The sequence below is a fragment of the Nicotiana tabacum genome, chromosome 12 (assembly GCF_000715075.1).
Source record: "Nicotiana tabacum cultivar K326 chromosome 12, ASM71507v2, whole genome shotgun sequence".
Lineage (NCBI taxonomy): Eukaryota > Viridiplantae > Streptophyta > Magnoliopsida > Solanales > Solanaceae > Nicotiana > Nicotiana tabacum.
Window position 1 is genome coordinate 26796375 of NC_134091.1, and position 14863 is coordinate 26811237.

A 14863-nucleotide genomic window follows, 5' to 3' on the forward strand; every position below is an offset into this window, starting at 1 on the left:
CTGATTCCAGTCCGTTTGCTCAAAATGTTAACCAAAGTCAACTCAGTTGAGTTTTAAAGCTTTATTTCACATTTTAATCCATTTTTCACACAAAAACTTTCAGGAAAATTATACAGACTGCGCATGCAAGTCGAGGAATGATAATTAGTATTTTTCGAGGTCTTAGAACACAAAATTACTTATTAAATTTAATGATGACACTTTGGGTCATCACATTTTTACCGGGATTTCACTAGATATGAAGGATTTTGGAGAGTGATCTGGCGAGATTTTAAAATTTTTAGCTACTAACATTAATTTTAAAAGAATGTTAGGCTAGAGGTTGGGCTAGCAGCTATTATGGTTGCATTGAGGAGCAAGAGTCTCGTTGGTTTTCTAGGTTTCACTTGCTAGCCCTTATAATTATTTTTGGGCAATGAATTGTATACCTAATTTGTGACTACCAATTCTCATTAGTTTTCACCGAGTGGCTACAAATGAATTTCTCTCATCTTTCTTCTTCTGCCTTTTATTGCAAATTTGTCGTAGCAAATTGAGATCTAAATTGTGGTCGTTGAATGTTGCGATATAAGGTTTTATTACACATGACGTCAACTTGTTTAGTGAATAAATTTTTTTGTATGAAAATAGAACCTTCCTTGATATTGTAAGGTTTCTGAAAGACGACAAAAATCACATTTTATTCTAAATTTTCTCTTTAATTATTTCATCATTACGTTAAGTCTACTTATGATAACATGTAATTTTTATAATAAGCATTCTAAATACAATAACATCGAAAATAAAGTAATAATAAATGTAACTAACTGGTTAACTTATATATTAACAGTATAATAAATTATTATACTGTTAGTACGAACATGCTTGACAACTACATACACTCATTTGAGCTTCACATTGACCTTTAACATAAGCTGCACGATCATGATATTTGTTACACTGAACCTGACAATCATCGTCACTTGTACAGGATCCCCAATTTTCGTGAACAAAAAGCCAACATTGCCCAGCTGTCAACTCTGCATGAGTTAAAATATTTTAATTAAGATTTGATGATTCATTAACAAAAACATGATTCTTTTGTTTACTTCATATTTTTCAATTTATTCACAAATGTATTTTTCAAGAAGTTACAAGAAAACCACTAACACCTCTAACTGCCTTTTTAAAAAATAATAAAAAAAGTTTTAAACAATCCATTGAGTAATGAATTTTAATGAATGATCATAAGCATTAAAATGATTGACAATATAAATTTAATTAAAGAACATGATGAGAACTATCGTCATTAATTAGGTAGAAATTAAAATGTTTACAGACATGATTAATTACTTTCATTGATTAGAAAAATAAAGGAGCTTTCATATTATAAATTTAATACTAACTTTTGCTAATTCAATTAAAAGTAAATACCCACCTAGTGATGCAAAGGTGAAGACCATGCAAGTCAGAAGGACAAAGATTTGTGATGTAGTCATTTTTGCTTCGCTCAAATGAATTATAGTCACTATATGAATAAGGGGGATTAAAGAAGTATGTTTCTGAATGTTTTTATAGCAGATGTTTCATCCGTTTTTTCCCATGAACCCGTTACTTGCAAAATTAAATTCTAAGCATTAAATTCTTCTAATTAATCTTCAGTTTCGTTTTTCATTTAATGTCACTTGAACAATTAAGAACTATGATAATAATTGAGGAATTTCCGTAAAGTGCTATAGTTTAGAGCCTAATTACCATATATAAATTTTAGAGTATATATATATATATATATATATATATATATATATATATATATATATATATATATATATATATATATATATGTATATATATATATATAATTACTATTCGTTCGTACACCAAATATAACCTGTATATACACAACCTATATCGATTGTATTTCACAATAAGTATAACCAAGGCGAAATACAGAAATACAGAAAAATTAACAAACCGAATGCTTCCATTGAGAGTCAAACTCAACACTACTAGAAGATGTCAAATTTTCGACCATTAAGTCGGTCGAAAATCGGTCGAAAATCACTTATTTCCGACGGAAATGAATATAGGAGGTCACAAAATTTTTTCGATCAAAACGGTCGGCAATTTGCGACCAAAACAGTCGCAAAAAGGAAAAATCTGGGAGACCGGCTAAATTTGTCTTTTGCGACCGCAACGGTCGGTAATTTTACGACCAGAACAGTCACACATTTAAATAAATTATTACTTATTCTTGACAGTTCCGACCGTTTTGGTTGGTAATTTTAATAATTAATTTAAATTTAATTCAAAATTTCCGACCAAATCGGTTGAAAACAATTAAAATTAAATTAAAAAATAATTAATTTTTCCGACTACTTCAGTCGTAAATATGAAAATTTCCAGTTAAGTTTTCCGACCAAAGTAGTCAGAAATCAGTCGGAAATTCTGAATTTTATCAGTAGAATTTTGCTGCATTTTAAGCTACACCATCTGCAATTCAAAACTAATCATTCAACGTAATATGTGTCACAATTGCTCAAACAATTGAACACAAACCATCAAATATCAAACTACCAATCTATATAATACTTTCAAACAAGTCTAAACACATCTATCATAACACATTAAAGTATAAAAACTTCAACCAAATGATATTCATGTCTAAAACACATAATCCAAGTGTAAACCCAACCAAGTCGAAACTAATAAAGTCTAAACTCATATTACATTCAAAATTACTACCGATCATTACTGGTTTCAGTCTCCTCATTGTTAGATTCTTCTATTCTAGGTTGCTTTTCATGGTTTTCATGAATGTCCGCATCATATTTATTGTTTGTTGAGAATTATCCCATTGTTGAGACAATTCATTGATTTGTGTCCGCATTTTCTCAATTTCTTCGGGTGAAGCAGAAGCACCACTAAAACATGCGGCTGGATGACTGGACGACGACTTCACTCCAAGTCCATAGACTCTACCTTTATTTATTTTTATGAGAAAATAAAAAATATATTTAAATGAGCAAGAGAAGAAACATACAACTTGTGCAAAATAATATTAAAACGAAGTCATATCTAAAAAATTACTAAAATATTTTACACCTTTATTTACTCCACGAGCTGTCTGTGTCCATATCGAAGTCATATCTTCGGGCGTCGGCTGAGAATCGGGTTTAGTTTGTTGCCACTCCTCCATTCTTCTGTGATACCATTCCTGAAATGTTGTTGACAAACATTATATAAACGAATTAATCTTAACCAAGAATAAAGGTAGTATTGTTAGAATTTTACAAACGTCTCCGATGCACGCAGTTCAACCCATGTTTCTTTTGTACCATCCTCCTCCTTCTTCTTATGTGTCTCCTAAAAAATAGTAGCATGAGACACATTTTCCCCATGTGCCTTTTCCTTTCAAAATAAAAAATATGAGTTTATTACTTGGATCTCATATAATTAAAGCTAAGTAAAATTTTATAAATAACTTACCAATCTTAATCGATGGGCCGCAAAACTGATTGAACCTCCGGTGTGCAACGAGCCACCCTTACTGGAGACTCTGTTTTTCTTCGCCTTTTCACCCCTCTGCTTCCATTCTTCGGTATTCGACTTTGCAAATAGTTGATTCCAGATATCTTCACGCAACCACAAAGGCCTGCTCCCACCTTTTCGAGCAATAGAGTGAGTATCTTTAATCCTGTTCTAAGCTCTCTTCTCGAAATTTTTATTCACCAGATTTTTATGCTGAGGCTGCCATACACATTTAGTCTGCAATTAAAATAAATGTTAGACGAACATAATAAATATTATATAAATTATATTTATTCGTACCTTAAATTGAAACCACATATTCAATCTAATTTGGTATGGAATCACTCTCCAGGAATTTTACGGCTCATGAAAAAATGACTTCATAGCTTCCACATCCATATGTGTGGCCTGAAAGGATGGAAAAACCTACATTATATGTAAAATAAACATTCGTTAAATATATATAGATCTTTATTCAAATAATTAGAAATTAAAGAATTACTTACTCATCCCCATGGGGTACGACAATTAATCGATGTATATGATTGTACTCTACAGTCCCACTAGCATAATGTCTCCGTGAAGGAGCAACTGAAGCAACACTAGTAGATGGGGATGCAGCCGCCTGAGATCCTCCAATATCAAATCTAGAAATACTAGAAGTAGATGATGATGGAGTGGATTGTAACGACCCGATTTGTTGTTTTAAGAATTTATGCCTCGTTCAGTGACTTAAGGTCTCGAGCAACTTCGTTATAAGTATTATGACCCGCGGGTGTGGAAGAATTTGATTTACTGAAGATTCGGAATTAAATTAAAAGAACAATCCTTAATTTGAAACTTAAATGGAAAGAGTTGACCGGAGAGTTGACTTTTGAGCATACGACTCCGGAATAGAATTTTTTGGGATGGCAATAGCTTCGTATGATGATTTCGGACTTAGGCGCATGTTCGGATTTGGATTTGGAAGTCCGTAGGACAATTCGACACATTTTGGCGAAAGTTGGAAAATTTAAGATTTTAAAAAAGACTGACCGAAGGGTAAATTTTTGATAACGAGGTCGAATTTCGATTTCGAAAATGAAAATAGCTCCATTAAGTCAATTATGACTTGTGTGCAAAATTTGAAGTCATTCCGGATTGATTTGGTACGCTTCGGCGCAAAATATAGAAGTTGGAAGATTTGAAAACTTATAATTCGATTCGATGCACGATTCGGAATTTCGACGTTGTTTGACGTGGTTTGAAGCCTCGACTAAGTTCGTATTATATTTTGGGACATGTTGGTATATTTGGTTAAAGTACCGAGGGTCTCGAGTGGATTTTGGAAGGTTAACAGAGTTTATTTTTGGATGAGATAGCTGCTGGAAATTTCTGTTGTTTCTGCGCAACAGCTGTTTGTTTCTCTTCTGCGGATGTTTGATCACAGAAGCGACATTGCAGAAGCGAGGATTTCATCGCAGAAGCAAATGGGAAGGGGTACTAGATAGAGGTCACAGGTGCGATGCATTTTGCGCACTTGCGTGATCGCAGAAGCGACTGCTGCAACGCAGAAGCGGAATGAGGCAGCTTGGCATTGTTTCGTAGAAGCGGTCATTTTGTCGCAGAAGCGACACTGCAGAAGCGCATTTTCTTCCACAGAAGCGAACACTGCTGGGAAGTGCACTCTTGGGCTTCACAACAGCGCATTTTGGCTAGCAAAAGCAACCTCGCAGAAGCGCAAAGTCAGTCCGCAGAAGCAAAAATTGGACAGAAACTTAAGGACTAAAAATTGTCATTTCACCATTTTCGATTGGATTTTTGGAGCTCGGTTTTGGGGCGATTTTGGAGGAGTTCTTCACGATTTCGACCTGGGTAAGTATCCTATATCCAAAAGTGATTATATTTCATAAATCCATGATTATATACATCGTTTAATTTAGATTTAAATGGAAGAAATCAAGATTTGTACAAAATCTTTCAAAAATAAAAATTTAAGATTTGGAGGTCGAGTTGTTATTGGAATTCGATAAAATTGGTATGGTTGAACTCGTATTGGAATGAGTGTTCGGATTTCATGAAAGTTATGTCGGGTTCCGATGGGCGGCCCCGCATTGACTTTTATTGACTTTTTGTAATAAATTTTTAAGTCGACGTATTATTATCCGGAATTATTTCCGACGAATTTTAATGGAGTTATACAATTAATTTGGATAGATTTAAACTGTCCGGAGGTCAATTCAAGCAAGAATACTATTTTGGAATATTGGCCTAACTTCAAAAAGGTAAGTGTCTTGCTTAACCTCGAGTGATGGAATTTTTCCTTAGGCATTGAGTCTTATGTGCCATTTGTGAAATGTGAAAAGTCGTGTACGCGAGGTGACGAGTACGTACTCGGGCTTATACGTGCAAAATTTATTGAATTAAAGTCTTAGGTATTATTGTGTAGTAAATTGGGAAATTGTGAAAAATTATTAAATCATCTGTTTGCCATGCCTAAATCCTTATTGTTGAATTTATTTTTATATGATAATTTGATGTGATTGTTACTTGAAATATTTATGAAATTTTATGAGCATTGTTGGTTTCATATTTCTTGGAAATTAATTCCAATATGAATTTTCTTATGCAAATAATTAATTTAAGCGAGCTTAAGAATAAGAGTTAATATAATTATCTAAATTTGCATTAATGAAGGTTTTGCTTTATGCTGAGTAATTTCTATCTCTATTGATTATTTTTGGGTGTTATATACATTGTGTGGAGCCTTGGGCTATTTGTTGTGAAATTAATTGATTTTGTTATATCTTTGGAATTTGGTTGTGGCCATTGAGCAAATTGTGATATGAATTGATTTTATTATGTTACTGTGTTAATTTTCCGTATAAATTGTTGTGTTGTATGAGTTATTATTGTGGGGAGTTAAGGGTGACATTTCACCGTTGATATTATGTGGGTATAAGGGTGGCATTTCACTGTTATTGTGTTTGTTGAAATATTGTCTGGGCGGAGCGATAAGGGTGACTATAGGAGCGATAAGGGTGGCAATAGGAGCGATAAGGGTGGCTATTAATATTGTCTGGGCGGAGCGATAAGGGTGGCTATAGGAGTGATAAGGGTGGAAATAGGAGCGATAAGGGTGGCTATTGTCAGGGACGATATGTGATATGTGGGGTTGTGGTGTTGATTATTTTCATGTGATGTTGTGATTTTCTTGTGTTTATTTTTATACCTTGTGCAATTTGTCTTGTTGTTGGTAAATTGGTAACAATCTGATTTATGTTGAAATTGAGAGCCTGTGGCTATTGCCAGGCGGATTATAAATTGAAATGTGGGCACGAGATGTTGTTAGTAAGTAATAAGGATATTTGGCACGTGAATAGTCCATGCAGTTGTGATATGAAATGTGGGCACGAGGTGCTGGGATGAAATAATAATGATAATTGGCACATGAATTGTCCGTGCGGTTGTGATATGATTTAATTATGGGCATGAGGTATAGTGAAAATATGAAAATGGTCTGAGACCCGTATTTATGAAAAATATGAAAATGGTCTGAGACCCGTATTTATGAAAAATATAAAAATGGGCTGAGACCCATATTTTTTTTATGATTATGAAATGAGGTGTCAAATGATGACTTTTTAATTGAAAGGATTATATTCAAAATAATTTATTTGGAAGGATTTTTATTCAAAAAGAATTATATGAAAGAATTGTATTTGAAAGATATTTATTTGAGAAAATTATATTTGAAAAATAATTATTTGAGAAAACTACATTTAAAAGAGAGTTATTTGGAAGAATTATATGTGAAGGATATTTATTTGAAAAACTTGAATTAATTGGGCGTACATGTATTTATTAATTGTTGAGTGATATTTATGGTATTCTTGTTGTCTTGCTGCGCATACCACTGGTTGTTTTATCCTGCCTTTATTTGCTATCTATTTCCTAGTATTTTGTATATTATATTGCACAGGTTATTAGACTAGTGAGTGTCTTGACTGTACCTCGTCTCTACTCCATTGAGGTTAGTCTTGATACTTACTAGGTACCAACTATGGTGTACTCATATTACACTTCTGCACATTTTTATGCAGAGCCAGGTATTGAAGATATCGGACTTGAGCAGAGCTAAAGCGGGATAGTAAGGGTTTAAGGTAGAGCTGCTTGGTCGTCGCAGTCCCTTGGAGTCTTTTCATTTTACTGTACTGTTAATTTGTAATAGTATTGTATATTCGGTCCTCATGATCATTCCATGTATTCAATTAGAGTTCGTGACTCAGTACTACCAGTCTTGGGAGGTTGTATATTGTAATTATTTCCGCTGTTAGTTTAAAAAAAGGCTTTAAAAGGTAATTGAAATCGGCTTACCTATTCTTAGAGACTAGGTGCCATCACGACGCATGTGGTGGGATTTTGGGTCGTGACAAGTTGGTATCAGAGCTCTAGGTTTATAGGTTCTACGAGTCATGAACGAGTCTGGTAGAGTCTTACGCATCGGTACGGAGACGTCTGTACTTATCTTTGAGAGGCTACAAAACTGTTAGGAAATTTCTATTTCTTTCATTCCTATCGTGCGGAATTTATTGAATTTGGAATTTGAAACTTTGTATCTCCATTATCTCACAGATGGTGAGGACACGTGCTATTGGGTTAGCTGAGCAGACATCCGCACATACTGCTAGGGCTGCAAGAGGCCAGGGCCGAGGTAGAGGCTGAGGTAGAGGTTGAGGAAGGGCACGTGCTGCGACTAGAGCACCTGTCAGAACAACAGTTAAGGAGCCACTGGTAGCTCCAGTTGGGGGACAGGTACCAAAAGCACCTGTTGTTACCCTCGGACATCAGGAGACTTTGGCACTGTTCCTGAGTATGTTTGGTACATTAACTCAGGCGGGATTGATCTCTGTTGCACCAAACATTCCATAGGTTGGGGAGTAGCTCAGACTCCTATCTCAACTCCAGAGTAGGAGGTTTACGTTGGTCAGGTTTCGGGTGTAGTACCGGTACAGCTTTTTATTCCGGTTCGGCCTGAGGTCAGGCCCGAGGCATCAGAATAAGAACAAAAGAGACTTGAAAGGTTTAAGAGGTATAGTCCACCTAATTTTAGTGGCATAACTCAGAGGATGCCCAAGAATTTCTCCGCACCATGGGTATTGTGGAGGTGAGCAGATTTGCCTTTACTATATTTCAACTGTCAGGCGCAGCGTATCGGTGGTGGAAAATCTATGAAGAAGGTAGACCAGCCGATGCCACACCACCAACTTGGGCTCAATTTTCGGAAATATTCTTGAAAGAGTTTGTTCCACAGACTCTCAGAGATGCGTGGCACACAGAGTTTGAACGATTGCGTCAGGGCACTATGACAGTGTCAGAATATGCTATCAGGTTCAGTGAGTTAGCCCGTCATGCACCTATCTTAGTTCCTACAATCAGAGAGCGGGTCCGCAAATTTATTGAGGGGCTCGATTATGATATTAAAATATGCATGGCTCGAGAGTTGCAAACTGATGTTCCATTTCAACAAGTAGTGGAGATTGCAAGGAAGATTGAGGGTGTTTTAGGCGAGGAAAGGGAGTCTAAGGAGGCCAAAAGGTCTCGAAGATCTGGAGGGTTCAGTGAGTTTTACTCTTCAGCTAGAACCCATTATAACGGAGGCTCGACCAGTCGGTCACATTACATTACTCGGAGTGCTCCAGTTTACAGTGCACTACCGACACGAGATTCTTGCAGTGGTTATTTATGTTATCCGGCACATACTCAGTACGAGCAGCCACGACCTCAAAGGGGTTGTTATGAGTGTGGTGATACTAGGCTTATCATGAGAGATTGTCCCAAACTTGAGAGGGGTGGATTTCATCTGAACACTCCAGCCACAAGCTTTATTCCAGTTGATACTCCACGTGCACAGTCACTAGAGGTGGAGGACAGGCGAATAGTAGGCGCCTAAGAGGTGGAGGCCCGACCCGTTGATTTAATCACTATGATTTAGCTGAGGCCAATACACCAGATGGTGTCGTTACAGGTACGATCCTGTTTTTTTTTATTATAAAAGGATATTCTCCTTAAATTGATTCGGTTCTGAATATTGATGTGAGTCCTCCTATTATGCTCCACTTATGGGTGAGCTTCGTAAATTTGTGACCCACTTATATGTTTGTCCCTGTTGGGAGATTTGAAGGTGTAAGCCTGTGTCTGTCATTTATTTTGTACAACATTGAGGGCTATAAGTCCAAAAGTAATTTTTATTATTCATTACAGTGGGTTTAATGTGTTTCGGAATAATTGATTCCAATTTTTATGAATTATACGCCCTACCGATATGAGGGTTCATTATGTGTTGTGAAAACTGTTATATTGAATAGAAGAAAGAGAGGAGATTGCAATTTCAGTTGGCACAATATGCAAAATACTTGTAATTCGGAGTTGAGGACGAGATCCTCACATTTTATATATGATGTGAAATATTTAAATCAGGCTACAAGTCGCGGTGGCAGTTATATAAGGATGAGGTCCTTGTGGTGAAATATTTATGAGTGAAAAATTATCCCTTTGTGAAATTAATTTGTACAATAATACTAATCGGGAGTCGTGCCTATTAGGCTTATTTGATAATTCTTGTATATTTTTTGTTCATATTCAGCCATTTTCGTGCTGTAAATATTGAGTTTTAGCCTATGAGGTGAGTGCCCAGGTGGCGTTAAATGTGACTCATTAATCCGAGTAAGTAATCATGAGGTCTTCATGCCTCACATTCCGTTGTCAGTGTTGTGAAAATTCAAAATGAGGTGATGGTTAATATGAGATTAATTGATGATGCTGGAATTAATTATGAACAACTTTTAAGACCAGATATGTGGTGATGAGCATACATATGATGTGCTTCATGTCCTGATATCATTATGGTAATGCAATGCTTGTGATGCCGAGATTGGTATTATTGATATATATCTTGTGGTATTTTGTTGGGTTGTGGATGTGTTGTTAGGAGTTATTTTTGGTGTTACTCTGGCAGGTGGATAGGCCCAATTACAGGGGAGACTCTGCCGAAATTTCTGAAAAATTTGGGAGTTAGTAAAATTTGGAGGATTGGGAATTGCAAAGGAAGAGATAAATATGTTATGTGTTTGAGGGCGAATGATCCTAAGCGGGGAAGCATGTAGCACCCCAGAGAAAGTTTTGAAGTACTTCAACACTATCAAGAAAATTGATGTGTGCGTAGGCACGAGTTGCTATAGCCAGTTGAGACTAATACTGTGCGTTGTTGTGAAAATCAGACCTTTTGAAATGTTTGGAGAGTAAGAAATTGATCTTAAAGTTTATAAATATGGATAAAAGAAATAAACTCAAAAGAGATGATGTTGTCAGGCTTATCTCAAATGCGGTAGCGTGGAATCAACCGTGAGTATATGTGTAAAAGTAAAATCATCAACTTGGTAACCTCAGAATAATTCTTAGAACGTTCGAGGACGAACGTTTGTTTAAGAGGTGGAGAATGTAACGACCCGACTTATTGTTTTAAGAATTTACGCCCCATTTAGTGACTTAAGGTCTCGAGCAGTTTCGCAATATGTATTATGACCCGCGGGTGTGGTCGAGTTTGATTTACTGAATATTCGAAATTAAATTAAAAGAACAATCCTTAATTTGAAGCTTAAATGGAAAGAGTTGACCGAAGAGTTGACCTTTGAGCATACGACTTCGGAATAGAATTTTGAGGATGGCAATAGCTTCGTATGATGATTTCGGACTTAGGCGCATGTTCGAATTTAGATTTGGAAGTCCGTAGGACAATTCGACATATTTTGGCGAAAGTTGAAAAATATAAGATTTTGGAAAAGTCCGACTGAAGGGTAAATTTTTGATAACGAGGTCGGATTTCGATTACGAAAATGGAAATAGCTCTATTAAGTCAATTATGACTTGTGTGCAAAATTTGAAGTCATTCTGGATTGATTTGATACGTTTCGGCACAAAATATAGAAGTTGAAAGATTTGAAAACTTATAATTCGATTCGATGCGCGATTCGGAATTTCGGCGTTGTTTGACGTGGTTTGAAGCCTCGACTAAGTTCGTATTGTATTTTGGGATATGTTGGTATATTTGGTTAAAGTACCGAGGGCCTCAGGTGGATTTCGGAAGGTTAACGGAGTTGATTTTTGGATGAGATAACTGCTGGGAATTTCTGTTGTTTTCTGGGCAGCAGCTGATTGTATCGCTTCTGCGGATGTTTGATCGCAGAAGCGAGGATTTCATCGCAGAAGCGAATGGGAAGGGGTACTGTACAGAGGTCGCAGGTGCGACGCATTTTGTGCACCTGTGTGATCGCAGAAGTGATTGCTGGAACGCAGAAGCGGAATGAGGCAGCTTGGCATTATTTCGTAGAAGCGGTCGTTTTGTCGCAGAAGCAACATCGCAGAAGCGCATTTTCTTCCACAGGAGCGAACACTGTTGGGAAGTGCACTGTTGGGCTTCGCAGTAGCGCATTTTGGCTCGCAAAAGTGACCTCGCTGAAGCGCAAAGTCAGTCCGCAGAAGTGAAAACTAGACAGAAACTTAAGGACCAAAAATTGCCATTTCGCCATTTTCGATTGGATTTTTGGAGCTCGGTTTTGGGGCGATTTTGGAGGAGTTCTTCACGATTTCGACCTGGGTAAGTATCCTATATCCAAAAGTAATTATATTTCATAAATCCATGGTTATATTCATCGTTTAATTCAGATTTAAATGGAAGAAATCTTCCAAAAACGAAAATTTAAGATTTGGAGGTCGAGTTGTTTTTGGAATTCGATAAAATTGGCATGGTTGAACTCGTATTGGAATGGGTGTTCGGATTTCATGAAAGTTATGTCGGGTTCCGAGGGGCAGGCCCCGCATTGACTTTTGTTGATTTTTTGTAATAAATTTTTAAGTCGACGTATTATTATCCGGAATTATTTCCGACGAATTTTAATGGAGTTATATAATTAATTTGGATAGATTTAAGCTGTCCGGAGGTCAATTTAAGCAAGAAGGCTATTTTGGAATATTGGCCTAACTTCAAAAAGGTAAGTATCTTGCTTAACCTCGAGTGAGGGAATTTTTCCTTAGGCATTGAGTCTTATGTGCCATTTGTGAAATGTGAAAAGTCATGTACGCGAGGTGACGAGTACGTACTCGGGCTTATACGTGCAAAGTTCATTGAATTAAAGTCTTAGGTATTATTGTGTAGTAAATTGGGAAATTGTGGAAAATTATTAAATCATCTGTTTGCCATGCCTAAATCCTTATTGTTGAATTTATTTTTATATGATAATTTGATGTGATTGTTACTTGAAATATTTATGAAATTTCGTGAGCATTGTTGGTTTCATATTTCTTGGAAATTAATTCCAATATGAATTTTCTTATGCAAATAATTAATTTAAGCGAGCTTAAGAATAAGAGTTAATATAATTATCTAAATTTGCATTAATGAAGGTTTTGCTTTATGCTGAGTAATTTCTATCTCTATTGATTGTTTTTGGGTGTTATATACATTGTGTGGAGCCTTGGGTTATTTGTTGTGAAATTAATTAATTTTGTTATATCTTTGGAATTTGGTTATGGCCATTGGGCAAATTGTGATATGAATTGATTTTATTATGTTACTGTGTTAATTTTCCGTATAAATTGTTGTGTTGTGTGAGTTATTATTTTGGGGAGATAAGGGTGACATTTCACCGTTGATATTATGTGGGTATAAGGGTGGCATTTCACTGTTATTGTGTTTGTTGGAATATTGTCTATAGGAGCGATAAGGGTGGCAATAGGAGCGATAAGGGTGGCTATTGATATCGTCTGGGCGGAGCGATAAGGGTGGCTATAAGGGTGATAAGGGTGACAATAGGAGCGATAAGGGTAACTATTGTCAGGGACGATATGTGATGATGTGGGGTTGTGGTGTTGATGATTTTCATGTGATGTTGTGATTTTCTTGTGTTTATTTTTATACCTTGTGCAATTTATCTTGTTGTTGGTAAATTGATAACAATCTGATTTATCTTTTAATTGAGAGTCTGTGTCTGTTGCCAGGCGGATTATAAATTGAAATGTGGGCACGAGGTGCCGTGAGTAAATAATAAGGATATTTGGCACGTGAATAGTCCGTACAGTTGTTATATGAAATGTGGGCACGGGGTACTGGGATGAAATGATAATGATAATGATAATTGGCACATGAATTGTCTGTGCAGTTGTGATATCATTTAATTATGGGCACGAGGTGCCATGGAAATATGAAAATGGGCTGAGACCCTTATTTATGAAAAATATAAAAATGGGCTGAGACCCGTATTTTTTTATGATTATGAAATGAGGTGTCACATGGTGACTTTTTAATTGAAAGAATTATATTCAAAAATATTTATTTGGAAGATTTTTATTCAAAAAGAATTATATGAAAGAATTGTATTTGAAAGATATTTATTTGAGGAAATTATATTTGAAAAGATTTATTGAAAGAATTATATTTGAAAAATAATTATTTGAGAAAACTACATTTAAAAGAGAGTTATTTGGAAGAATTATATGTGAAGAATATTTATTTGAAAAACTTGAATTAATTGGGCGTACATGTATTTATTAATTGTTGAGTGATATTTATGGTATTCTTGTTGTCTTGTTGCGCATACCACTGGTTGTTTTATCCTGCCTTTATTTACTATCTGTTTTCTAGTATTTTATATATTATATTGCACAGGTTATTAGACTAGTGAGTGTCTTGACTGTACCTCGTCTCTACTCCATTGAGGTTAATCTTGATACTTACTAGGTACCGACTGTGGTGTACTCATACTACACTTCTGCACATTTTTGTGCAGAGTCAGGAATTGAAGATATCGGACTTGAGCAGAGTTAAAGTGGGATAGTAAGGATTCAAGGTAGAGCTGCTTGGTCGTCACTGTCCCTTGGAGTCTTTTCATTTCATTGTACTGTTAATTTGTAATCAAACAGTATTGTATATTCGGTCCTCGTGATCATTCCATGTATTCAGTTAGAGTTCGTGACTCAGTACTACTAGTCTTGGGAGGTTGTATATTGTAATTATTTTCGCTGTTAGTTTAAAAAAAATGGCTTCAAAAGGTAATTGAAATTGGCTTACCTAGTCTTAGAGACTAGGTGCCATCACGACGCATGTGGTGGAATTTTGGGTCGTGATATGGATGATGATGATGGTGGCACAAAAGATGAACCATCATGCCCACCCTAGGATGGAATTAATGGTGAGCCATTATGCTGACTAGCAGCGAAACGAGGACTCAAAGGTGACAAATTAGTCATTGGCATAAAATTTATAGTAGTGGAGACTGAGGCTGAACCACCCCGTACAATTATGATGTTTCCTATCATA

General features: G+C 35.9%; 2 long non-coding RNA genes across 2 annotated transcripts; both read right to left on the minus strand.

The window, feature by feature from the left end:
* Positions 1 to 782: 782 nt before the first annotated feature.
* On the minus strand, positions 783 to 1503 carry LOC142167413 (uncharacterized). Its single transcript, XR_012697542.1, has 2 exons — positions 1418 to 1503; positions 783 to 1019 (listed from the first exon to the last, which is right to left on the minus strand). It is a non-coding gene; the product is annotated as an uncharacterized LOC142167413 (long non-coding RNA).
* A 1057-nt stretch (positions 1504 to 2560) lies between these two features.
* Positions 2561 to 13832, minus strand: LOC107761897 (uncharacterized). The gene is made up of 5 exons (XR_001642680.2): positions 3811 to 13832; positions 3469 to 3747; positions 3274 to 3390; positions 3085 to 3196; positions 2561 to 2961 (listed from the first exon to the last, which is right to left on the minus strand). It is a non-coding gene; the product is annotated as an uncharacterized LOC107761897 (long non-coding RNA).
* Positions 13833 to 14863: the final 1031 nt, after the last annotated feature.